Source organism: Stegostoma tigrinum, chromosome 8, assembly GCF_030684315.1.
Source record: "Stegostoma tigrinum isolate sSteTig4 chromosome 8, sSteTig4.hap1, whole genome shotgun sequence".
Lineage (NCBI taxonomy): Eukaryota > Metazoa > Chordata > Chondrichthyes > Orectolobiformes > Stegostomatidae > Stegostoma > Stegostoma tigrinum.
In genome coordinates, this window is record NC_081361.1 from 22354029 (window position 1) to 22381706 (window position 27678).

Here is a 27678-nt window from a genome sequence, read left to right on the forward strand (position 1 = left end):
TTTCGATGCTGCTTTTCCACCAGTAAGGAGAAAGTGAGTTGAAAAATTAACGTTGTAAAAGTCAAAGAGACAAATCAAGTGAACAAAGAAAAACACCAAGATTATGATGATTTGTTTGCCTGTGTTCTGGGAGTTGCATTGCCAATGCTTGGATACCCCAGTAACATGGCAAAGTCGGGTCTAGCTGGGGATGGCTAATGAAATACTCCAAAATACTCAGCTTGCAATTCACTGATTTAACGACCTGGTTAATACTGAGAGGGAACATTGCATTATTTCACAGGCAATTCAATGGTTACTTTTTGGCAACAAGACATCAGCTGCACACAGAAGTCATCACAACACTGAAATAGAACCCCTTGCACAGAAAAAAACTCCTCATGGCACTTCACAGCAGGGGAGCCATACAAAAACTGACATCAAAGGAGGAGATTTTCATACACGTGACCAAACGTTTGGCCAGAGTGACATTTCGTGAGCATCTTAAAGGTGAGAGATGGTGATGTTAAGAGGAAGGAATTGCACGCCTGCAAAAAAGTATCAAGAGATGCACAGCTCTCAGGATTTGGCAGAACAGGAAAGTTCCAGGCAAAGTTTGGGACCTCAAATAATTCCAGACAGTAGCAAAGTGAGAACATGAGGGATGTGAGCACAAGAACTTAAAGGTATTTGGATTTCATAGATTCAGGAAACAGGAATGCAAGCTCGATTATTGCAAAACATACAACAGCAACAAGGAGTGGGAGGGCACCAATGTCCAAGGACACCACAAACAAACCACACAACAAGTATATGACTGCACTAGAAAGTGGTTTAATTCCATTTCCAACATTCACATGAAGTTTGCAGGATAACTTGTCATGAAGTGGTGTGAAGAGGGAAGCCATTCCTTCAATAATGCATCACTACTGCAAACTCGACAAATGACAATCCTCAGAACTGGAAGGGTCACCGGACCTGAAGTATTATCGCTGTTTTTACATTCACAGATGCTGCCAGAACTGCTGAGCTTTTCCAGCAACTTTGTTTTTGTCCCTGATTTACTGAATCCACAGATTTGTTTCTGTTTTCAGTTTGCTTCTTTCATGTGTTTTTTATAGTCTGGAGTGCTGTTTGCCATCTAGTCTGGGTGACTGGCGTTTTTGTTGAAAAAGTCTCTATATTGTTTTACAGGATGCTCTGGCTCTCCAGCAATTCTTCTCACATTCTTCAATTCCAAATTATAAATACAATTTAACTACATGTTAAATAAAACTTACTTTTTCATGATTGCTTTCTTTTCTGCAGATCTGCATTTGTCCAAATCTGGGAAGTTCGATCTGTGAAAGTGTACGCTTCTGCAATTGATCACAAGCCACAAAACAAAAAGCAAATTAAAATGGTGGTTGGGTCGATAATTGGTTGCCAGCCATTGAAAAAAAAATGAAGTCTCAAAGTGCAGCATTTCAAACCCTGATCAGCTCATTTTAATTTAAACAAGGTCATGCTGCAAATGTAAAACTGCATAAAACAGTGAATCCGTCTTTAAAATTCCCAGGAAATTTACAAGAAATGACCTTGAGGGCCAAAGCAGCTCGCCAGCAGTGGTGGCGGCAGCTGGGAACAGGGAAAAGGACCAGGCGCAAGGAGTGAAGCCACCTCTTCAAAAGCTTACATTTGCTACCGAGTCCAGAAATTTCTGTCTGAAATTAACTCAACGCATTCACATGCAACTGCTGCTTGTGCTTCACTAAGTGCTTCGCATTGCTTCTTCCTCGGGATTAGGGAGAAACTATGCAAATAACTGAGAAGCTGTTTCTTCATCAATGTGCCATGATCTGGAGTGATTTCCGTGTTTTTAATTCTGTGGTATGTCTGACACAGTCACACAGCACAGAAACATTTTCATCTTCATCAAGAGATTTCTGATGATCGAACATATGGCCACCAGCTCTCCAGGGATTCCCTTTTGACATTAATGTGGTGCAAATGAAACATACACATGCTCATGCATTGGATCAAACTCACTTCTTGACTGTCACTTTCTTCTCCTGTGAAATTAAATCCTTGCATTCAATGTTTTCACACCTGCAATTGAACATGAAGAACAATTTACAACGCTTCACGCAAACATTTTCATCGACAATTCAATCCATTTGAATGCCCATGAAAACTGAAGATTCGGAATGACAAGCCTTCATCAGATGGTTCTATTAAGCAGGTTACACTCTAGATGGTGAAGATTCCTTCGCATAAAATGTTAGCCCCAAATGGTGCTCCCCAACTTGTATTCAAATTTACTTGCTGCAAATGGCATCTGGCCCCTTTTGAAATTGGCCCTCCTCCAAATCAAAATTATTCAGGATTGTTCATTGTTCTCTTCTATATCCAAACAAAAAATCTTATGATACAGTGATCAGGGCTTCCTTAAATGATCCATGTATGATATTCGATACACTGTGAGTATGCAGACTAATTATGAAGGTGGTACTGCAGGTTGAAGATATCGTCAGGTTTCTGAACTTTAAAAATAACAGCATCGTATGCAAAACAAAAAAGATATGACAAATCTTTACAGAAAACGCTGATTTGCCCTCAACTCTAGTCTTTCTAAACCACGCTACAGGAAGAGATTTGACAGGGTGTACGAAACATTCACAAAAATAGTACCAGAGGTGACAAACTAGACAACATTGTGGAGATAACAAGGTGTAGAGCTGGATGAACACAGCAGACCAAGCACCATCAGAAGAGCAGGAAAGCTGATGTTTTGGGCCAAGACCCTTCTTCCGAAATGGGGGAGGGGACGGGATTCTGAAATAAATAGGGAGCGAGGCAGAGGGAAATAGAAGATGGATAGAGGAGAAGATAGGTGGAGAGGAGACAGACAGGACAAAGAGCTGGGGTTGGAGCCATTAAGGGTTTTGTGGAAAAGGTAGGGCTGCTTGTCTTGGAGAAGACTATGAAGAGATTTTACAAGTGTTCAAAATCATGAGGGATTTGGTGGGACTGGATAAGAACAATCAATATCTTGTGACAGAAGAGTTGGAAAGAAAACGACACCGATTCAACATGTTCAACAAAAAAAAATGGTGACATGGATTATTTTTTAAACAGCACAGTGAGGAAGTGAGACATTCTGCCTAATAGTGTGGTGAATGCAGCTTTAATTGAGGTCTTCAAAAGGGAACTACAATTTTCTAAATCAATGGTTTGGTACTATTACATAGGAGTGAATGTAGGCCGGTTCCTCTTTGAAAGCTATTACAAACATTATCAAATCATTGCCTCTGGGCTGTTACCATGTGATGGTTGTATAACATTGCACAAACGGCCAGCTCCTCAGCTGTTTCCTCGCGTTTTGTCATATTCTGAATAATGATTAATTTAGTCATACATGTAATTAAACTTACTCAGCAATTATTTCGTTTGCTCCTGAGGAACCTCCAAATCCATTTTGTTCACCATTTGTACTCTCAGTTTTTCCAGAACTGCAATTGATGAAAGAGAACAAATTGAGTCATTTCGAACAAGCAAACTCATCCAGAATTAAATCCAACCCAATTTCACAAAAAATATCACTGTCTTGAAAGATGGATTATTCTGACTTCCACAGGATGTCCACATGTCATCACAATGAAGCAGTGCTGGAGTGGGGTTTGGAAGAGACAGAACAGGGCAAAAAGAAGAGCAATCCATTTCTTCACTGATAGTCAATTCTGGGCTCTGCAAGACCTTGATACTGAAAGACAAGCAAAATCCAATCTAACATTGAAAAGCTTTGCTAATAAAATGTGAGGCTGGATGAACACAGCAGGCCCAGCATCATCTCAGGAGCACAAAAGCTGACGTTTCGGGCCGAGACCCTTCATCTGCTGTGTTCATCCAGCCTCACATTTTATTATCTTGGATTCTCCAGCATCTGCACTTCCCATTATCATTGAAAAGCTTTGAATGCTTTATGCTCACTCAACATTATCTAATTTCTCAAAATCAGCCAAACATTTCAGAACCAGTCAAGCAGTTGCTTCATATCATTGCTATCATCTGGATTGGTGTTCACTGCTCTGTCAATGGGATGCTTTCCAGAGGCAATCCTGACATCATCTTCCACCAACTGCCAACAGTTTTCTTTCACATTATTAGATCCCAAATACTGGATAACAGGTTTAATCTGACAACAGATCAAACGGACTTGCTAATTGCTCCTTTCGCTTCTGAATAACTTAGGTTTCCACCTAGTTCACAGTGTGGCATGTCAACATTTTCACAGCTGCAACTGGTCATAAAGCACCAGTTAAATCATTTCAAATGTGCACATAATCACAATATTAATTTCTGGCACTTCTTATTAACACTGGGATTTTTGGCTGTGAGAGGGAGCCAGTGGGCAGATAGGGAGTAAAGAGTTCAAATAAAGAACCTCTGCACACGGGCAGACGATAAACATCCCAAATGCAAAGTTTTAAGTTTAACGTTCCCATCTCTTCAAAAGAACCTCAAGCTATTTACAGATAATTGACAAGACCTATAACTTGCCTGACATTCAGTTCCTTACTTTTTCTGACCGGCACTGAGTGCCCAAGTTGCTCATTCACTGTTTCCAAGCTCCTGGGTTGGTACCAAAGGCCCTTCACTTACGGTGCTGGCCCTCCTGACTGAAAGCCATGTACCATCACTCACCTAGAAAGTTTGAGTTACAATGAGAGCTGGATAGGCTGATACTTTTGATCACTGGAGCATAAGAAGTTGAAAGGTGACGTTAAAGAGTTTGATAAAATCATGAGGGATACGGATAAAGTGAATGGCAGGCGTCTTTTCTGTCAGCTGGAGGATTTCAAGACTCAGGGGCACATTCTATTTTAAGATGGGATGTGAAAGATTTTTTAAAATGGCATGAGGAACAATTTTCTGATACAAAGAATGGTTTGTGGGTGGATGGGGTACAGTTACAACATTTAAAAGGTGTTTAAACTGATCACCAAAAGTCTGCCCTGGTCTTCCCATGTCAACATTATGGTCATGAAAGCACAACAAAGTCTCTACTTGCTTCAAGGCTCAGGAAATTTGGCATGTCCACTAGGATTCTGACTGGTTTTTACAGATGCAAGACAGAAAGCATTCTATCTGAATCACTGCAATTGCCAGAGCATTAACAATTTCTTTTTGCTTCCTTGTGTTTGGAATGAAGCAAGTTTGTCGTTAAATATGGTGTCAAACTTACATTTTTATGTCATGCTGTTTTCCATCCCCAGTGCAGTTCGAACTGTTCAGGTAACCAGGCGTGCAATTGGTCAGACAAGATTAAGTTTTCTTCTTAAAATTAGCATTTGCTTCCATTTACAATTGTGTGACAGCTGTTTGAATGGCTTAAAGCTCTAGGTTCAGTACTGCACCTTGTGTTCAGCTGCTTTCCTGAAACTGGTCACACTCCAGATAGATGACTGGAATAGATGGTAATTTTGTTTCAGCAAACTGACAGAGCTCGTTTGCAAGAAAGCAGAGCACAGGTAGAGGGAGAGGCAAAGAGTGCAGGAGAGAGAAGGACAAAAGGCTTAAGCCATTTTTTCCCTTGCAGCGTACTTCCAAGAAGTAAACATTTCAGGACCAGGATGTTGAAGGGCAAGCAATTTCTCATTGAAGTGTTCCGGATGATTTCTGTTGACTTAATTGAATATGAGCTCCAATCTCTCGCAATAAAGCAAGCATGAGAGAGGCAAATCATTCCCCCTGATGTGATTGCAATGGTCTGGTGTGCAAAGCTGTTTGCTGCATTCCTGCCACTTGATTTCAACAGGAAGCTCCGAAATAATCCAAACAACATCTCTCCGGCGAGTGCCTTTCACATTTTGCACCCTGATTGAAAGATCATTTATGTTTGCATTGTAACAAAGTTCCCAAAGATCACAACTGGCTGCAAAATGTTAAAAGATTCTGGAGTCTCTGAGATTCAGTATTTTATCCCATAACAAACCCAGTGGAATCAGCAGATAGCACTCCAGACATTTGGATCCAAAGGATAACCCTTTTTCCCTTATTCAAAGCCTATCATAGATTTCAAGGACACAGTAGCTGGTGATACAGGGAAAAGTCAGAAATGGGAATCCTGTTTTTCATATTCAACACAGGTCATAGGGAAGTAATTCAACATTTCTAATCCAAAAGATGAATAATTTTCGATTGAAACATCTTGTCAGAATGCTATTTTTCTTGAAGAATGAAGGAATAATGCAAATATCAGAGATGCAACAATGTGATTACAATTGCGAGGAATGGAGCTCAATACACTACAGTGTGATGCTTTCACAAGGAATCCTGATGTTCTCCTACAGTAACTGCCATCTCACCTGCAATTGCCTTTCACTTCCTTGCATTCTGAATAAAGTAAAATCTCATTCACATATTGCATTCAACTTACTTTTCGATGACGCCCACCGTTGCTGGAAAACACGCATCTCCACCTCCCTCGCAGCCTGGGTGGTCAACGTTTCCAGGGCTGCAAATGGTCACAAAGTGCTATTAAGTCATTTTAAACAAACATTTATGTTCACAACAAAACAATTTTTTATCCTCTTGAATCGGTGCATCAGCATTTCAAGCCATTGACAGTTGGGCTGGAGCATGGAAGCACAGAAAGGGGGAAAAGCATGTGGCAAACCACTTCTTCAATGCTTTACATCTGTTGTGTAGTCGAGAAAAGTCTCAAATAAACAGCACGGGGCAATTATAGAAGTGCAACTAATTGTACAATTTCTCCGGTGAAGAGCTTTGGACACAGTATTGACGTAGAGGATTGAATGGGTATTGACTCAGCAATTGCAAAGATTAATGGTGGCAAAGAAAAGCTTGCTGCTGTGCCATCATTCTGATTTCACCATCAGCTCTTGGGATCGGCCCATTTCATTTATGGGATACTGATCTGGTAACAGCTTCTGATCAGCCCACATAAGCACACTGCCACTCTGGTGGGGCCACTCCTCACAGCAAGAGTGGCTCAGCTCTCAGTCCAAGCAGCAGGGTTCCACCACAATTCACAAAATTGTTCCTGCAAATGTCTTGTTAAAAAACAGCCCCACTAACTAACTTCTACAAAAATTAAACATTTTGGAAGCAGAGTCCAACAGTTTCCGTAATGTGGTCTGGAATTGTATGTTCTAAATTGCTCTGGAAAGTATGCAGAAAATCTTAACTGCATAACTTCACAGGAATTCTTGGTTATCAGCAAATGCCGTTATTCCAATTACAATAATGATCGGGGATTAAATTGCACTTGGAATTTAAGCCACTCTTTCGTTTCTGCAGTTGTTCCTGAAGAACTATTGTTTTCATCTTCATTGCAGATTGGATTGGCAAACTCACTCGGCCTACAACTGGTCAAATGAGATGAATGAAATTATTTAAATATGTATTTGCCTCCATCTATAATTGCGTGCCAGCTGTTTGAAAGGCTGAAGGTTCTGGATTTAGTATTGCAGCCTGCATTCAGCTGCTTGTGTCAAACTGGTCACACTCCAAATGGGTGACTGCAACATATGATCACTTTATTCTTCAAAACCTTTCAAGGCTGTGGCTAATAATAAGTGTTAGGGAGAGAAATGGGACACCCATTTCTTGCATTTATTCATATTCAAATTTTGGAAAAAACTTCAGAAGCCTGAGGAATAATGCAGATAACACAAAGACAGTAATTCAACTGCGAGAGTCTGGAGCTCTGAACACTGCACTGCTATGTGATGTTTTCATGAGAACACCCAACGATATCTTACAGTATCAAAGATTGTATCACAGTTTGGAAGCAGGTCCTTTGGCCCAACAAGTCTACACCAAGCTTCAGAACATCCAACCCAGACCCATCCAAATCTAGTGCACCTAATCTACACATCCCAAAACACGAGGGACAATTTGGCATGGCCAATTCAGCTCGCCTGCACATCTTTGGACTGTGGCAGGAAAATGGAGTACCGGGAGTGAACCCATGCAGACATGGGGAAAATGTGCAAACTCCACACGGTTAATTGTCAGCGGATTCAAACCGGAGTTTCTGGCGCTGTGAGGCAGCAGTGCGAATCACTGAGCCACCAAGCCACCCAATAATTGCGAGCTCCTCAACAATTTCCTTTGTATTTCTCAAATTCAAATGAAGCAAATCCTTCACCACATGCTGTATTCAAACTTACTTTTTCATGATTGATTTTAGAATGCATGGTTTCCCATCTACACTGTCAGCGAGTTGCAAATAGTCTGAAATGTGCTATTAAGTAATTTTAAGCAAACTCCTAACTGCACAATAAAAACATCGAATAGACTTGAAAGCAACTGAGTCGGTATTTCCTGCCGTTTTTCAGCTGATTTTGTGCAACAGGTCAAGACACAACTGCAGTATGTGGTGTTTGTTTCCCCAAACCCTTCAATGGTAGTTTGCAGGATAAGACAGAGAGACAGGCGCATGGAAGTTACAAGAGAGAGAGCAAGATGCAACAAATCCATTTCTTCAACACTTTCTATTTGTTGCAAAGTCCAGAAATATTTCAAATAAAGAGCTCCAGTCCCAAATGTAGAAGGGCAACCAAATTTCCAATGAAGAACTTCTGATATTGTCTCTACACACAGGGCTGAATTGTCGAATTCAACTGGCCTTGACCTGAGACATGAGATTCTTCACAACGTGGAGTGGAATTCGGGAGGAAAACCAAAGTCCCTCTGTACGCACTCTGATTTCACCGTCACTTATTGGAATCGTGCCATTTCAAGAATGGTACAGTGATCAGGCAGCAGCTTCTGGAGTAGCCACCGCCAGCACCATGCCACCCTTGGTGCTGCCACAAACCACAATTGGCTCCAGCTCTCACATCCAGCAGCAGGGCTTCATGACAATCCAGAACATTAAGACCACAATTGTCTCGTGTGAAAAAGAACGCCATCTTCCAACTTTTAGATGCAATGCACATTTTGTGGACTGAACCCCATCACTTTTCTCAATGTGGTAGCCATGGTTTGGAATATTTCTTGTTTTGTGGTTCCTGGGTGCAGAAGGAAATATCCACAGAACTTTCCACAAACTGCTTGCTCTCCAGCAATTGCCTTTGAGAATGTCGCATTAAAAGAGCCATTCATTACACAAAAGATCAAGCGTGCTTTCAAGTGACTGCAAATATTCCTGGAGAACTAAATTTTTCATATCCCTTGCAGTTTGGATTGTCAAGGACACCGTGCCCGTAACTGGTCAGACAAGATAACTGAAGTCCTTGAAATGAGCGTTTGACTCCATCTGTGGCTGTGTGCCAGCTGTTAGAATGGCTGACATCTCTGGATTCAGTGTTGCAACTTGGATTCAGCGCTTTTGGGAAACTGATCACACTGCAGACGGGTGACTGCAATAGTTGGTGATCTTTTTTTGTCAAACTTACATAGCTGGTCAGCGAGAAAGCAGTGATAATGGGAAGTGCAGATGCTTGAGAATCCAAGATAATAAAGTGTGAAGCTGGATGAACACAGCAGGCCAAGCAGTATCTCAGGAGCACAAAAGCTGACGTTTCGGGCATAGACCCTTCAGGCCCGAAACGTCAGCTTTTGTGCTCCTGAGATGCTGCTTGGCCTGCTGTGTTCATCCAGCTTCACACTTTATTCTCTTCGCAAGAAAGCAGATCACATTTAGTGGAAGAGACAGAGAATGGAGGTGAGAAAAGGAGGAGTGAACCAAGCCCATTTTTTCAATTGATTTTTCCTTGCAGTAGAGTCCAGAGATGCAAATGTGAGGTAAACAATTCAGGGCCAGGGCTGATGAAGGGAACAAACAGTTCAATGAAGAGATTTGGATGCTTTCTGTTGATCGATTTAAATAAGAGCTCTAATACGTCAGAACAAAGTAAGGATAAGAGAGGCATATTTAATGCGATTCTGAGCATTTGTGCAGCAATGGTGTTGGCTGCACTGCTGTCATATGCTTTCAAGAGGAAGACCGTAAAAAGCTAAACAACAGCTCTCCAGTAAATTCCATTTATGTTTTTGAATTTTGAGTCAAAAGTTATTTATACACAGACTGGAGCAAACGTGTTTTCCTCTCACTGCAACTGCCCCGAGAGACATGAGATTTCCAGATTCCTGACAGCTCTGCAGCTGAAATTGATCATGAAGAAAGACATTTTAAACAAGCTTTCCCATCCACGAGTGGCAGACAGCTGGTATAAAATTGCTTGAGATGCATGGGTTCAGTGTTACATTCTTTGATTAACTCTCTTTATGAGATGGATCACCCTCCAGACGTAGTGATACAATAGGCTGCAGCAGGTTTTTCTTCAAAACCTTCACAAGAGGTTTGAAAGCCACTACAGGCAGACAGAGCGGAGGTGTGGAGATAGGAGCCTGAATTCTTCAACATTTTGTATCCTTGTTTCAGATTTCAGCTATCTAAATTTTAGCCTACAAATGGAGATCTGAATATTGAATGGATGTGCAATTTTTCACGGAACACTTTTGGCTCTTTTGCAGTGATGCAACATCTTTTTAAACAAATAAAATCTTTCATCTCTCAGAATAATGCAAACATTATACGTACAGTCAGGCAACTTTGTTAATGTGACTGTTGCAGACTGGTGTTAGCTGCACTGCTCTGGCAGGAAGGCCCTCCGTACAACTTACAAGAAGTGCCAGCAATGTTCTTTGACGTTGTTGTAATTTGGATGAAACTTAATTAAATCACACATTGGCTGAAAACTTACCTTTTGCTTGCTGCTATCATTGTTGGAATTTCTTCTGCTCCTGACGTGTCAAAGCTTCCATATCTGCAATTGGTCACACAAAGCAAATTAAGTGATTTTAATCAAGCACTTGAATCTGCAACTTGCATTCAGCCATTGAAAAACATCTGAAGTTATTTGGTGTTGGCATTCGAAGACTTGATTACCGAGTTTGTTAAAACTATGAATTGAAATGCCAATTTGGCATTTTATAGCTTACGTGCCGCGTCCCATGCAGACAGGGACGTGTAAAACATGCAATATGGTAATATCTCATCTGATTTTAACTTCAAATTTACATTACATTAACCATTCAACCCCACTGTCTCAACAAGAATCTATTTACCTTTGCATTGATAATATTCAAGAGCTCTGCTTTTACCATCTTTTCAGGAAGAGAACTCCAAAGAATAACCACATTTTGAAAGATATTTTTAAAAAATCACTGTTTTACATGGACAACAACTGACTTTTAGACGTTCACCCTTCATTCCAGTCTCTCCTGTGACAGGAAACATCGTCTCCACATCTAACTTGTCCAAATCCACAGGATTTTTTGTTTCAACCATGGTGCCTCTTCCTCCCCTGAACACTCACTAGTGCAAGCCTTGCCTTTGAAAAGTTTCCTTGTAATCCAAGTCAATTAGTCTCGGTATTATTCTGGTAAAACTGCTCTGAAGTGCCTCCAATGTATTTACATCCTTCCTTTAATAGACTGACCAATATCAAGAACTTTCAAGTTATGGGCTCACCAGTGATCCCTACATTTGTGCTTAAATCCCCTCATGATAAAATGAAAACATTTTTTCACTTTCCTAATTACTTCCTGTATGACTAGCATTTTGTGATTCATGCACTGGGATCCCCAGATTCCACTGCATCTCAGAGCGATGGAATCTCCTTCCATTATAAAAACTGCCGTTTTTCCTACCAAAAAGGAAAACTTGGAAAACTTCAGCAGAAACAGATTGTTAAAATGGTTGCTCAATTTGTCTGATCCGAACCATTTTGAACTCCAGTTAACTCTCAGTCTCAAAAAATCACAGAAGGAAATGTGGATATTCACGTATAAAGGGATGAATTCCCTGGATCTCATTACAGAATGCCAAAAGAACTGGAGCATCCAGTAAGCCTGTCTCTCCCTTTCACCATGGATAAAGGAAAATCTTGAAAAGTAGGCTGTCTGTGAGGTGAATGGACACGATAAACGTCCAATGCATAATGATGATCTTACAGCTGAACTAAAATGGTTGACTCAAACACTAATCTTAAACACAACATCTGTCCAATTGGTAAAAGGGATTTGAACTTTTGTTTAGCAGGGACGCCATTTTGTTTTTAGAATTTTTAAAATACTTCAAGATGCCACTTGCAGATGGAGAATTCCACCAAATGCTAAAAGACCAGTCATTGACTAAGCAGCCAAAGTAGTAAACAACTACATTGTGAAAGGAGGAGACAGTAAATATAAGAGGTGACTGTCCTAACCAGAGCTACCTCAGAGTTCAATCACCTCTGGCTATTTTCTACTCTGCTCAGATTTTATCACCATAGCGCATTTGGGAAACATTTTCCTCCCAGTTGCAGGTTGTCCCCGGAATGTCAGAGGCACGTCAATTGAAGGTCAGCAGTGGTGAGAATCCCTGTATCCGCAAATTGAGCTTTGAAGAATAAACCCAAAAAACCATTTGTGAACTGCATAAACTGTTCAATGCTTCCCCATCATTCGGAAAACTAATGTATAAAAACTCAGGTGACAAGAGGAACCATCGCTGATGCCATTTAAAAAAACAAATTAACCCGTTGTTACAGAACTGTTGTATCCCTGCATATTTCAGTCATAAAGAGACATTCATTTGACCAACATAATAAAGTGTGAAGCTGGATGAACACAGCAGGCCAAGCAGCATCTCAGGAGCACAATAGCTCACGATGAAGGGTCCAGGCCCGAAACGTCAGCTTTTGTGCTCCTGAGATGCTGCTTGGCCTGCTGTGTTCATCCAGCTTCACACTTTATGAGCTTGGATTCTCCAGCATCTACAGTTTCCATTGTCACTTCATTTGACCAACATTTCAGTTTTGCTAAAAAGGCTCCTCAACCTGCACCCAGTTCCCAAAGTTTGATTCTTCTGCTCAACACAGACTGACAGACAATTCACAGACTTTTTCCAATGAAAATACCATTCTTCCATTCACCGCATTCAGAAACTGATGCATTCCAAACATTGTTGTAGATAGCTCCAAACTCCATACAAAACATCGAAGGAAGTCAAAGTGACTGCTTATCTTTAATACCAAGGCCTGGTCACCGTCGTAAACCACTCACCGCGCTTTTTAAACTTGGTGTTCTACTTGCCTAGGTTGCTTCATTGTTGTGAATAATGAACCAAAACAAAAAGTTGTCACCTGTTTTTGCATTCCGTCCCAAACCACTTGTGGGGTGCTTCATCATGATTTGTGCTGCATATGGGCTCAGGGTTATTGGAAGGGGTTGGGGGCACAAACCAGAAGAAGGGAAGGACTGCTCTGCCTTGTTATAAACAAACAAGCTCATCACAGGACCTGGACTGTGGTACCCATCTGTTGGCAGAAAGGTTCCATAACAGGAAACACTTCCTGCAGGAAATGGGGAGGCCCAAACAGTGACAAATTCACCTTCGGGAAAATAAAATCTGATGTAAATCCTGGGGAAGTCGAATGAAATTCACATGCTGGAATTGCCATCATTATTTTTCCAGTCTGAAAATTAGAACAGTTGTGTGCTGCTCATGAAATCATTCTGACAGCAATAAGATGGCACAATTTTGTTTTGTGAGTCCTTTAAATCTCTTCTGCATGCAAATCCACATTTTGCAACAGGCCAGTGAATGCTGCAAGGCACCTGAAAAAGTTTGCACTTTATTTCACTGTGGAGAGCTAGAAGAAGAGTTTCAATTGTATTGTAGGCATATAATTTTTTTAAAATATCAACCTGTCCATAAGCTTTTATAGACAACACTGGAGCAGGTGGGACTTGTACCCAAGCCTTCTGGCCCAGAGCTAGGGACACATATCACTGCACCACAACACTCTGCAAAATCTCTCATTATGGAGGACTTCAAGTTCAATTACTTTTCATCAAGTTATTCAGACATTTTATGACACATGACTGCAACAGATAGAATTTGAATCTGGACCTTTTAGGCAGAAGGTAGGGACATTATCACTGCATCAGTGTGTAGGATAAAGTCTTTCAGAGCACGTCAAAAAATACATGGGCATTTCTGATGAAATCAGATGAAAGGTAAAGCCCAGATCTGCAGAGCTCAATGTCCAAGGGGTGGGGGCTGCAGATGCAGGTAACTTAGTGTGTCTAATGATAAAAAAACATTTGTCTCCCTTATTGATGCTTGGACGGTGCTTCTAAGTTCACAAGTGAAGAACTTAGAGTTGTTTCCAAACAGCTAGTTTCAGTGATTCATTGCCAGAATAATTAAAAGCAAGATTTACTCGACTGAACCTTTTCTATCATTGCTATTAAACAAACTGTTGATACTCACTTGTCCAGGAGGCTAACCAACACACTTTCGGTGGTGGTATATGTTTTGTATGTCGAAAGAAATACGCAGACATAGGAAAAATCCTTGTTCATGAAAGCAACTATTAAATTTTCCACAAGTTTTTCCACAGTGCCAGAGTTGAGAATTCGAACTTTGCTGGTATCAGAGAGATTTGAGGGAAGCTGATTTGTTGATGTCTATGGAGAGTACAAATGAACAAAGTAAAAACGATGCAGGAACAACTTTCATTTGTGAAGATCATTGACATGGCAGAAACATTTCAAAATGCTTCACCTTTCCATTATCATTTAAAAATCAGCCCATCTTCATGGAGCTATTTTACTCGGACAGCTCACCAAAAGCTTGGTCAGAAAGATCGGTTAGAGGACAAAGAGAAGATGTTTTGGAAGGGTGTTCCAGAATAAAGAAGATCAAGCATGCGAGGAAATTCAAAGTGGGCAGAATTAGAACGACAAACATATGAGCATTGCAGGGCTGGGGCAGGATACATTCTTGGGGAGGTACAATACGTTCAATCCAATGACAAAGCAGCTGGTCTCTTCTTGTGTTATTTCAACCATTTTAAAATCAAACCTCAAGTCAAAACATCACAGAAATATGGCCAGCCCGATTAATATAAAACCAAAATTTGAATCTTGGAGTTATTTTGGATCGACCTCAAGAGTATTACAACATAATTTGAAGTAAACAAGCATTTAATATTAAAGCCCTTCATCTGCCCAGCCACTCCTTCTCAATTTCTACTTCGATCCAGTCACAGAGGGCCAGAAACTTTCCACAGCAGGGACACTGTGCAATTATGTGCATCAAGTTCTGTCTCCACCTCTCGGCCACAGCATACAACAGCAAACAGGACAGTCCAGCTTCAATCACGTTTGAACTCTCTGCTAACATTATCACTGATCTCACATTTCTGAACAATATTGTTTTTTAGCAATCTAATTTCTCTTGAAAGTAAGCTTACAGAACTGGGAGGAAAGCAGAGAGTTGTTAAATGTTTGCTGCCTTGGCAGAAAACAGAAGGAGGGAGAGAATTGAAGAAAAAGGAAACCTCAGTTTTTATGTTCCACACCTAGTGCTGTGCAAAGTCTCTTCCAATGTGCAGCCTGAGCATTATCAAACTTGATACTGGAAAATTCATCATTTGCAGTCTGAACTATTCAAAATTTAAATGCTTCAGTTGGAAACATGCTGGAATTCATATAAATGGAACTTCATACCAAATGGTTGACCCCCTTCATGTAACTGGTCTTTCACTTCCCACTGTCTCTGCTCCATAAATAAGTGACTGCCGATTGCAGTGGATTCCTGACATTAATTTACATTTCGCCTCAAAAGCAAGGTGCTTCTTTCCTCTCCTTTATATGTTCTCTTCCACTAAAAGCATGGATGCTAGAAAGATTGTCACTTCCCAGAAATCAGTTTTGTCAGTTGGGACCAGGCCTGGCAGGGGAGAAAGCGGGAAGGAGTCTGGGGTCGGTGCTCTCCGGAGCATGAGAGACAAGTTTGGGGACTTTTGAATGGGTATGACGAAGGAGGACTGTGTATTCAGTTGTCTATTTTTTGACGTGCAACTATATACTTAATTTCATCAGCACTCTCCAAAATCTCCAAATTAAAATGAAGACTTAAACAGTACAGCACAGTGCAGGCTCTTCAGCTCACAATGTTGTGCCAACCTGTTATCCTACAAAGAACAATCTACCCTTCATACCCTACATTTTACTATCCTCCATGTCCCTATCCAAGATTCACTTCAAAGTCTCGGAAGTATCTGACTCCACTACCATTGCTAGCAGTGCACTCCACGTGCCTACCACCCTTTGTATAAAGAATCGAACTTTGACGTCTCTCCTATACCTTCCGACAATCAATGTAAAATTACGCACCTTCATAATTGTCATTTCCGCCCTGGGGAGAAAAAGTCTCTGACTATCCACTCTCTCTAAGCTTCTCATCCTCTTGTAAACCTCTATCAAATCAGCTTGCATCCTTCTTCACTACAATGAAAAAAGCCTGAACCTTTCTTCAAAAGACCTCCCTCTCGTCGAGGCAGCATCCTGGAAAATCTCCTCTGCAGCTTCTCTCAAGGTTCCACATCTTTCCTGTAATGAGCTGACCAGAACTGAACACAATATTCCAAGAGCAGTCTTACCAGAGTTTTGCAGAGCTGCACAACCAGCCCAGCTCATCCCCTCGCCCCACTGCATCCCAAAACCAGCCCAGCCTGTCTCTGCATCCCTAACCTGTTCTTCCTCTCAACCATCCCTTCCTCCCACCTCAAGCCGCACCTCCATTTCCGACCTACTAACCTCATCCCACCTGCTCGACTTTTCCGTCTTCCCTGGAGTGACCTATCCCCTCCATACCTCACCACCTATACTCTCCTCTCCACCTATCTTCTTTTCACTCTATCTTCGGTCCACCTTCCCTCTCTCCCTATTTATTCCAGAACCCTCTCCCCATGCCCCTCTCTGATGAAGGGTCTAGGCCCGAAACATCAGCTTTTGTGCTCCTGAGATGCTGTTTGGCCTGCTGTGTTCATCCAGCTTCACACTTTCTTACATTTAGTTTGCACCTTTTCTTTACTGTTTGCGAGTGATACCTTTCTTTCATTCTGTGGAGGTCTGTAATTGAAAATACCGAATGTGTAAGTTTTGCAGTGAAACAGGCTCTTTGCCTTGCTTGTTTCTTTCCTCCGATCTGGGTGACCAAAATATCTTTGGCCCCGTTGGGTCTGATGTTTTGCCTCAATGTCCATGCTTCATGTTTAGATGTAGCCTGTATATGATTAGGCATTGTTTGCTTGATCATAGATTGCAACACAGGTGAGCCTTTGCATTCCCTCCACAATCAGTTCACAATATTGTCTGCCCAACGGATAGACATCAGAGGGCCTCTAGTGGCAAATTGTACCACAGTTATCACAGCAGCTGAGAAGGTGGGGAGTTAGGGAGGGGATAGGTGAGTCCAGGGAAGACGGACAGGTCAAGGAGGTGGGATGAGGTTAGTAGGTTGGAAATGGAGGTGCGGCTTGAGGTGGGAGGAAGGGATGGGTGAGGGGAAGAGCAGGTCAGGGAGGCAGAGACAGACTGGGCTGGTTGTGTGATGCAGTGGGGGGAGGAACAAACTGGGCTGGTTTTGGGATGCGGTGGGGTAAGGGGATGAACTGGGCTGGTTTTGGGATGCGGTGGTGAAGGGGAGATTTTGAAGCTGGTGAAGTCCACAATGATACCATTGGGCTGCAGGGTTCCCAAGCAGAATATGAGTTGCTGTTTCTGCAACCTTCGGGTGGCATCATTGTGGCACTCCAGGAGGCCCGTGATGGACATGTCGTCTAAAGAATTGGAGGGCGAGTTAAAATGGTTTGCGACTGGGAGGTGCAGTTGTTTATTGCAAACCGAGCGGAGGTGTTCTGCAAAGCAGTCCCCAAGCAACCACTGGGTTTCCCCAATGTAGAGAAAGCCAAATTGAAGTCTTTTCGTTGGGACAATTTTTCCACTCGAAACAAGAGCAATTAAAGACGAACAAATCTACATTTGAACACACGGCATTGTTTATCAGGCAGATTCAAGTGACCACGAGATTTTGTTTTGTGTGACAATGCCAATTTTGGCCTGTGGCCTGGGCAGAATTTCACACCTCATTGTTACAGTGTAGACTACGAACAAATCCTGTCATATAATTTCAGTAGGCCTCACCTCCACTTCAACTCTATTGTAAATAAATGGGCAATTCCATCCAATTTCTGGCAGATTAACACAACTTGCCATAATAAGGTTGATGAGGGTCAAGCTGTGGATGTGGTGTATATGGACTTCAGTAAGGCATTTGATAAGGTTCCCCATGGAAGGCTCATTCAGAAGGTCAGGAGGAATGGGATACAGGGGAACTTAGCTGCTTGGATACAGAATTGGCTGGCCAACAGAAGACAGCGAGTGGTAGTAGAAGGAAAATATTCTGCCTGGAAGTCAGTGGTGAGTGGGGTTCCACAGGGCTCTGTCCTTGGGCCTCTACTGTTTGTAATTTTTATTAATGACTTGGACGAGGGAATTGAAGGATGGGTCAGCAAGTTTGCAGACGACACAAAGGTCGGAGGTGTCGTTGACAGTGTAGAGGGCTGTTGTAGGCTGCAGCGGGACATTGACAGGATGCAGAGATGGGCTGAGAGGTGGCAGATGGAGTTCAACCTGGATAAATGCGAGGTGATGCATTTTGGAAGGTCGAATTTGAAAACTGAGTACAGGATTAAGGATAGGATTCTTGGCAGCGTGGAGGAACAGAGGGATCTTGGTGTGCAGATACATAGATCCCTTAAAATGGCCACCCAAGTGGACAGGGTTGTTAAGAAAGCATATGGTGTTTTGGCTTTCATTAACAGGGGGATTGAGTTTAAGAGTCGTGAGATCTTGTTGCAGCTCTATAAAACTTTGGTTAGACCGCACTTGGAATACTGCGTCCAGTTCTGGGCGCCCTATTATAGGAAAGATGTGGATGCTTTGGAGAGGGTTCAGAGGAGGTTTACCAGGATGCTGCCTGGACTGGAGGGCTTATCTTATGAAGAGAGGTTGACTGAGCTCGGTCTCTTTTCATTGGAGAAAAGGAGGAGGAGAGGGGACCTAATTGAGGTATACAAGATAATGAGAGGCATAGATAGAGTCGATAGCCAGAGACTATTTCCCAGGGCAGAAATGGCTAGCACGAGGGGTCATAGTTTTAAGCTGGTTGGTGGAAAGTATAGAGGGGATGTCAGAGGCAGGTTCTTTACGCAGAGAGTTGTGAGAGCATGGAATGCGTTGCCAGCAGCAGTTGTGGAAGCAAGGTCATTGGGGTCATTTAAGAGACTGCTGGACATGCATATGGTCACAGAAATTTGAGGGTGCATCCATGAGGATCAATGGTCGGCACAACATTGTGGGCTGAAGGGCCTGTTCTGTGCTGTACTGTTCTATGTTCTATGTTCTATGTTCTATAACCCCAATATACACCATTAAAACACAGGCAAATTAGTTGTGCAGAAGAAGAGTAAAGGCAGACGGGAGACAAACCATACTCACTCCTGAACATCTTGCAGCTTTGTTGGTTGCTTGTTTGCTGCGGTGTCGGTTAAAGATTACTTGATAGGCAACTCCTTCTTCCAGCTCCCACCCCCAGCTTGGCCACTGCTTGTGCTGTCAAAGAATAGAAACAAAACACTCAGTAAATCCCTCTGAACAGATTCTTCCTCCAATTTAGCAACTAGAATACAAAGATGAAAAGTTAAAAATAATTATTGACTCTGCAGAAGAGTGTTGGAAACTTTGCCTTCACCATGTGATGCTTTCACAACAGCACAAAAATATTCTGCAGCAATGCTCACAGGACTTCTTGCACACTTTAAGGTGAGTTTGCAGCATTTACTACATTGATAAAAATTCAAGTTATCACTATTTCCAAATTTGAAATAAAACCTACTTATGCTCAGACTGACTTGATACTCAGTGCAGAAACTGCACACAGTAAAACAAAATAGAAGGCTCTTACAAACAACTTTCACTTTTGTAACAATACTCCCTCGCATTCCAGTGTTTAAACTAAAAGATGAAAAGAGTTAATGTTAGCCAGTGCACTGTATGGACGGCATTCATGAATCAAAAAATAGTATGTTACCATGAGAAAGGTGTTTGCTCCTTTCCTCACTCCTGAAATCAGTAATTCCCTGACAACATACAGGGAATGGCCAAGGGCTCAATTTCCATTTTGATTTTGGTACCAAACGGATGCTACATAAACCGGGACATTCGTTTTAAGTGAACATATTGCAAGGGTCTTGCTTCAGTTCCATTCCTCACAACCACCTGCCACCCTACTTTGGCCATAATCAAATTAAGGTTTCTCCATCTCCGCAATTGCCTCTAGCATGGCAAATGCTAGAGACATCTGTGCTCCTATACCAGAAGACTTGGGCATACCTGACTGTCATTGTTGCATCAATGATTGCCGTGCCGACAGCTTGTGAGGATGTCAACTTAAAAATTAAATTTACCTCCTGAACTTTTCCACTTCAATTTGCTTCTTCAAAGTTGTCCTTCAAAATCTTTCTGATCAAGATTTGATCATCTGACCTCACATTTCCTGCACAATTCGAGGTCGTATCTGCCTTTAAAATTCTCGATAATCATAGATGTCTCAGTGCAACAAAGGCACTGAAGATTAACATCAGTTTTTTTTTAATTACAGTAGACCTGCCAAGCTATGAAGTAGGATGGCCAGGTATTCAGAAGGAAATTGAATTTCCTTGGTCATTTTGTCAAATAATTGCTCTCACTTATGTCGCACTTCAGCACATGACATTCTTGTGATGGACTTTGAGATGGCAATTTCAAAAAAAATAAGGCAGCTGCAAAATTAATTTGGAAAAAGATGTGCAACTGAGCATGTTTCTGATCTATTAGATTCAACTGCAACTACAGGCAGCGGGTCGCGCAAATTGGCAAGTGACTTGAAGGACATTCCTTTTTCGTGAATCAGAAAAACTCAATTTTAAACCATTCAAATGGATGACTTTTCAGCGTTGAGCAAAACTGCATTTCTAACAGGCAGACATGCTGAGAAAATGGAAATAATTCTAAACGTTGAAAACTATCATCCTTTACATTGCTGGAAATAAAACAATAAATTCACCATTGTAGCTGGCTTTGAGTCAACAAAACACTAAGAGCCAATGGTCAGTCACAGGAACATACGCATTTTTCCAGAGTAGCATCCAGGAAATTGGGGAAAAAACGGAACAATGTTCCAGAAAAGGTAACGAGGGATTTGCTTTCAAAGATTATTTAAACCATTAGCAGTTGAAAAAGGTGGCAGCACAGCAAGCTGAAGACTGGAAAACAAGTCACTAGTGAGCAATCTACACTCAGATTCGATAACTTGTACAGTATGAAGATGCATTACACCAATGTATTGAGTACTTCTGCTTCAGCAAGGGCAGTAATGCACCCAAACCTCAAATAATATCACACTGCTCAAGATCACAAACAGAAGACTCCCACAGCTTTTGAGGTATACTATGAAGATTAAGCAAACCAAAATCCAATTTTCTAGCACTTTTTATTTTCATTTCCACTCTTGGATGTGTCACAGATACACAATCGCTCCATCATGAAGCAAATTGTTCACTGAAAGCTCCAAGCTAAACAATATTGACCAGAATTGTTTTTTAAGTCACTACTCTCTGAAATTGCCAGTATAATCCAGGATGCCTCAGCACAAATTTTATTACATAACAATAAACACAAACACAAAAGAACTCTGAATTTCAGGTATTTACATTCCTTCACTGTCTCCTTCTAAATATTCCAGGCAACTTAGAAAAAGAAAGACCAAGATTTATTTTGTTTATAATTGTAAAAGCAGGGTTTTCTTGATAGATTATGAGTAGTGTTGACTTAGTCACACAGATTTGGACAATTCCAGTTTTGTTGCCAGCATTGTGCTGTATCAACTGGTGGTTCAGGGCATGAACATTACAACTTGCTTCAGGAAAGCTACTGCAGTTATTTTACCAAAACTGTTGTGACTTTGCCACATTTTACCTGTTGCAGGAATGCTGTATGTACCTTCAAGAAAAAATAAACTGGCTATGGATATCATGACATTGTAGAACCTTACAATATCAAGACCCAAGATGAAACTGCAACAATATCTGTCTTTTGGGACCATTTAAGATGAAGCAGGGCTTGAAATATGTCCATCATTGTGCAGTCAGAAGAGCTACAGAGCATGCCCAGAAAGAGCCACGTCACATTGGACAGAGCTAGCGCCTGAATATATCAGGTTGCACAAGATATTCTCGTCTCTTACAGTTCCTTGTATGTATTTATATTTAATAAAGCCTGTGAAATGTTCACTTAAAAAAGAGTTCATCTGATGGTCAACTTACTTTTCACACATGACCACAGTCAAATTACTAACAGAGATTTTCTAAGTCTTCGGGGAAGGCACAAGGTTCAACATCTTCAATCAAGTTCAGTACACCCTCCCTCGCCCAGCATCTCTGATCCACATGTACACTGAGTAAGGTGGATAGTGGTAAGAGATTCACAGCAATCAAATCAAAGCCACTTGCTGTCTTCATTAACTTGAGGGCAGACAGTCTCACTTTGCTTGGCCTCAACCTAATACTGCCAAGTGTCAGTATTATGTGCTGCGAGAATTCACTCTCAGAATTATCCCTCCATTCCATACATATCTTCAAGCCTTATAACAGCAGCCTTAATGATTAGTCACCAAATTATCAGAACAGTCTGAGAAAATATTTTCCAATAAATTTATATCTCATGATTTTCAACTAAAGCATCAGTCCTGCCATCTCCCTCTTAATCAGGCCGTTATTTTGCTGCATGACTTAATGGGCTATTTCATTTAAATTGCAGCTTTTCAAAACTCTTCATCACCACTGGAAAATGACCCTGCCTGGTTTGATTAAATTCTCTGGGTATCAGGCAAACAGCATGGAAACTTCACTGCAAGGAAGACACACGAAACAACTCCCAAAGTGTCACTGATTGACTGGGGCAGTACATCACCAACATTCACAATTAAGAATTGAAATGATGTGGTGTCCAGTCCTTTGCACCATTTGGAACACTGTTTCGGATGATGTCTCCCAAACACGATTTCGAGATAACCTAACACAGATTACCATATCTCCACACCTTCCCTTTTGTTCACATATTTCGGTATTTCAACAAAAAAGTGAGTTTTGCGTCCATTAGTTTTATGAAAATTATGGGAATAATAGGCTAACCAGCTTATATTGACACGAGGAATATTACAGTTCTATCAAACATGTTCTTCTACAGCTTACTCTTTGCAGCAGGTGGTACTATCTCAGCAGCTGGAAAATCAGGGAGCCCTAGCTTCAAGACCCTCAACTGTGTCAAGTTATCATGTCTCAACGAGATGCTTTAAAATTAGTTTTAGTCTGCACTTCAGAATTCTGGCATGAACTTAATAAAATCCCTTGGTCCATCAGAGAACTGAAATCCACGGAGAGCTCAAACATGATCAAATCCTGGAGAGCCTTGTAAAGTTTATTCAATTGAAAAGACGGTGTGGCAGTCACAACTTTCACTCTTTCGGAAGGTCGGACTAATGATGGCACCAACACATCACTCAGTCTTGCACACTATTTTGAAATAAACAGAAGTAAAAACAAGACATGGCAGCTAAACTATTGTGTCTCTTGAAAACTGAAGTCTCAACAAGCAGGCAACTAGAACTGCACTAAAAAAGATGCACTTTATCCGAGCAAAGCAGACTGCAATTCAACACAAAGCGATCAAAATGAATGTTGCCGTCACATTGCCTAAAAAATATCCCAACATTCAATGGATGAATAATTTTAACTCAGAGTAGAAGATGCAGAAGATATTTCTGTTTCCCAACAGCCAGTATTGGAATTTTGTAAAGGTGCAAAGGAACAAGAGCTGCATCCACTCCCAGTTCCGCGCATCTTCCGTCCCGACATGACAATTCGTCAAATTGACCTGTAAATCGATTGTCTAATATCAAAGAGACGATCATGAAATGCAAAACGCTCCTGTTCGTCTATTTCTCAAAATAGTAAGCCATGCACTTAATTTTTTTTTTCAAACAAGGAAATCAATTAAAAGCAATCAAGATCAGTTTTTGAGAAAGTTGTTTCAAAGAACCAAGTGAAATTCCTGAAAACCAATGTCAACACCTGGCTGTCATATTTTCTCACTATGGAAGGCTCAGCTATTAAGTCACCCAAGCAAGACTGGGCCCAGAGGTCTGGGATACTGCTGGGGTATGAAGGAAAATCCTTCAGTGCAGAATGGCTTGGCACCTCAGAGTCCAAACAGCAAGTCTTCAATGCACTAATCTGCACATTTGTAGTCTCACGAAAAAAACCCCCTGAATGCATGTTCAATAATGCACATTTGGGTTTTAGCAAGCATATTAAATTATTACTGGCCCTGAAAAAGTTAATGCAATACCTGCGGAACAAAAATTCTTTCTTTTTACACATAAGTATGTTTTTTTTTACCATGCCTGTCGATAATAACTTTGTAATTCATGAAATTCATTAATTCCTGTCTGAAAATTTAATTCAAGAAAAGAAACGCGGTATTTATAACTTGTGGGTTTGCTGTCTTTGAGAATACTTCACATGATTGGTTGCTTGCCTTCTTTGCTGGCATCACCGCTCTGACATATTTGCACATCTCCTCATCCATGTGCCACATTAAAACTGTTTTTTTTCATCTGAGCCTCCTATTTATAATATTAACATATTTTAAATCTTAACTTATTTATTCAACACATCCTAGTGCCAAAAGTAAATCCTGAAATAGAAGATTTGCAGTTGTAGCACTGAAAATCATTTTTGATGGTACATGGAAATGTTTCTCAGATATTATATGCAATGCCGGGTATACTCTAGTATGCAGGAAAGCATATCAAACATTCCCAAGCATGGAAACAAATGCGAAAGGTTTCCAGTCACCATATAAACAAATGGAACTGCAACTTGCTTCAGAACTTGCTACAATTTTGTTTTTATTGCTTGTTTATTAGAAGTCTAGCTCAGAACACAATCATTTCAAATGCAATATTCCACGAAAACCAGGAGGAACGTGATCATCAATTGATAGAGAAAGCAAGCAAGAACAAGGTTGTTGACAGATGAACATGAGCCGAAAATTCACCAGAATCCCAGATGGCCACAGGATCGTTCTATTAAAAGTGGGTGGTTTAAACTGAAGGTCACCACATTTCAGGAGAGGGGTGAATGCTAGGAAAGAAAGTCCTTCAACATAGCCTCAACTGCTCGCAGGAATTAAACCCACCATACTGGTAACACTCTGCACCACAAAACCACAATCAAACTATCCAATTAACCATTCATGACATTAAAATATTTAGGTGGTGTTTTTGACCAGTGCAGACTAAATGGGTCAAAAGGTCTTTTTGAGAACTGCGGATCTCTATCACTGTATAACATCGTCTGTCTGGTGATGTTATTCTGTACAATTTGATGTTTTCGGTCATGTCGCTCTCATTTCGGACACTGATTATCTACATTTCTACACAATGGGTAGACAAGGTATAAGTAATTCCTGTGGACAATTATAAATTGAGTCACAATTTGAAATGGTCACTCATTTGAATTGAACACAAATGACACATGATTGACACAGACAACAAGAGTTTTGCAAGTCATGTAAATTAACCGCTTTTTCCCAGTTTATAAAACACCAAGGCAGTGATGTTTCGCCTATGAAGAGATGCAGTCATTACTTGGCTCGTGTCACATTTGCAATCCCAAGTGAAACAAAACAAAAAGCAAAAATGATACAACAAGGTATAGAGAAGGATGAACACAGCAGGCCAAGCAGCATCTCAGATTCTCCAGTACGTGCAGTTCCTAGTATCTCTGAAAAGCAAGAACGATTGACTGACTCCTCAACACCATTCGACAGGACTTCCCCAAATGCAGAAGCCTGGTGCTGACATGGAAAACTTCGTAAAATGTCAAGCTGACTTGTTCAAGAATGCAGATTCTGGGATGCAGCCAAGCCTGTGAAAGACTGCACGTGGGTTTGATCCCATGCCCCCGCCAGCCTGAAAAGCATTGAGCTTCCCAGTTGGCTTTAGGAGGCACAGTACACCTCGGTGTGAAGGATAACAGAAAGCTGAGCATTTGCCACAGAATATTGCACAGAGGGAAGGAAAAGCATACCCCCTTCCTAATCACCCACACCTTCAGGATTTACACACGGTGTAACATATGGGCAGCGGGAAGCGTATTTACAATGACCCTGCGAGTCTGGCAGTGAAGTCAGAAGAAATGGCCACAGCACAAAATCAGTGGTAAACTTAATTCTCCATGGGAATTTCACTGAGTCTTGACGTCAAATCAAACCAATGACTGCTCCAAGACATGCACCAATTCTTACTAACACTTCACATTCTGTGTGAACAGAGCCCCGAACTGTAATGCAAAGCGAGATAACAAGGTGTAGGGCTGGATGAACACAGCAGGCCAAGCACCATCTTAGGAGCAGGAAAGCTGACATTTCGGGCCTAGACTCTTCTGATGACCCTTCAAATGCAAGATTTTAAGCCACCAGAGATGGATGTGAATCCTATTTCACAAATGCCACCTCCAGTTATGAATCGAATGATCTTAAGAGCTCCAAACCAACTATTCCAACCATGCATGAATCTTACAAACATGCTCATGTTGCCTTTTTTTATGTACAGCCACTTCAACAACAGAACACAAAACCAAAGAATGTTGTGAGACATCTCAACATGCCAAACATATCCAAATGGAAAATACCAACAAGGTCAGCACTACGCAACATTCAAGTAACTAAAACAGTTGAAATGATGGAATCTCCAATGAGGAAAAGAACAAACAATTCAAAGCAGCAGTGGAAGGCAGGAAAAAGAGAAAAACCTACAAGAAAGAATTAGCTGTCAAAAACAGCTCTTTCAATCGAGTTAATTCTTTGAATGAAAATGAAATTTCTTTTATACAGGACCGAGGCCCACCAATTTTTACAATAAATTCCACCGTCACTGCTTTCTCATAAACTCTGTGCAGGAAATACAAATGTAATTAAATCTGTTCAACTATGTTTGTTAACCATGACAGTTTCAATTTTTCATCTCAATTTTCTTTCCTTTTCTCTCGCCCACCTACAAGATCATAAGTCCCCAAGCATCAGTTTTCAAGTAATCTGGTTTTATGCACAAATCCAGTGAATTATTGAAGACACTTAATGAAGCGAAATATTGTTCTTCCACTTTAGAGTACAAACTCTGAAACAATAACAATATATTACCAGCCTTGTTGGGATGTTATGTTCATGTTCTACAAGAGATTAGATGAGGCCTCTTTTAGAATAATGTGTCTAGTACTGGTTGCCCAGTTAGAAGAAGGATATTAGCAAGCTGGAGATCGCTCAGAAGAGATTTACCAGGATGTTGCCGCGTATGGAAAGCTGGAGTTATAGAGAAAGACTAAATAGGCTTGGAGTCTTTTCATTGGAGTGGAGGAAGTTGGGAGGTGACCTGATAGAAGTTTATCAAGTAATGAGAGGTATAGATAGAGATGATGGTCGTTGATTTTTCCCTAAGATTGGGAATTTCAAGACTTGAGGATACATCAATAATGTGGGAGAAGGGAGATTCTGAAAAAGACATAAGAGGCAATTGTTTTACGCAGAGAGTGGTTCCCATGTGGAATGAACTTCCCGAGGAACTGTTAGATGTGTGTACAGTTACAACGTTTAAAAGGCGTTTGGATGGGAAAATGAATAGGAAAGGTTTGTCGTAGATATATCAATACGTCAATTCTTCTTTCTTAATTCAAATAAGTGATAATC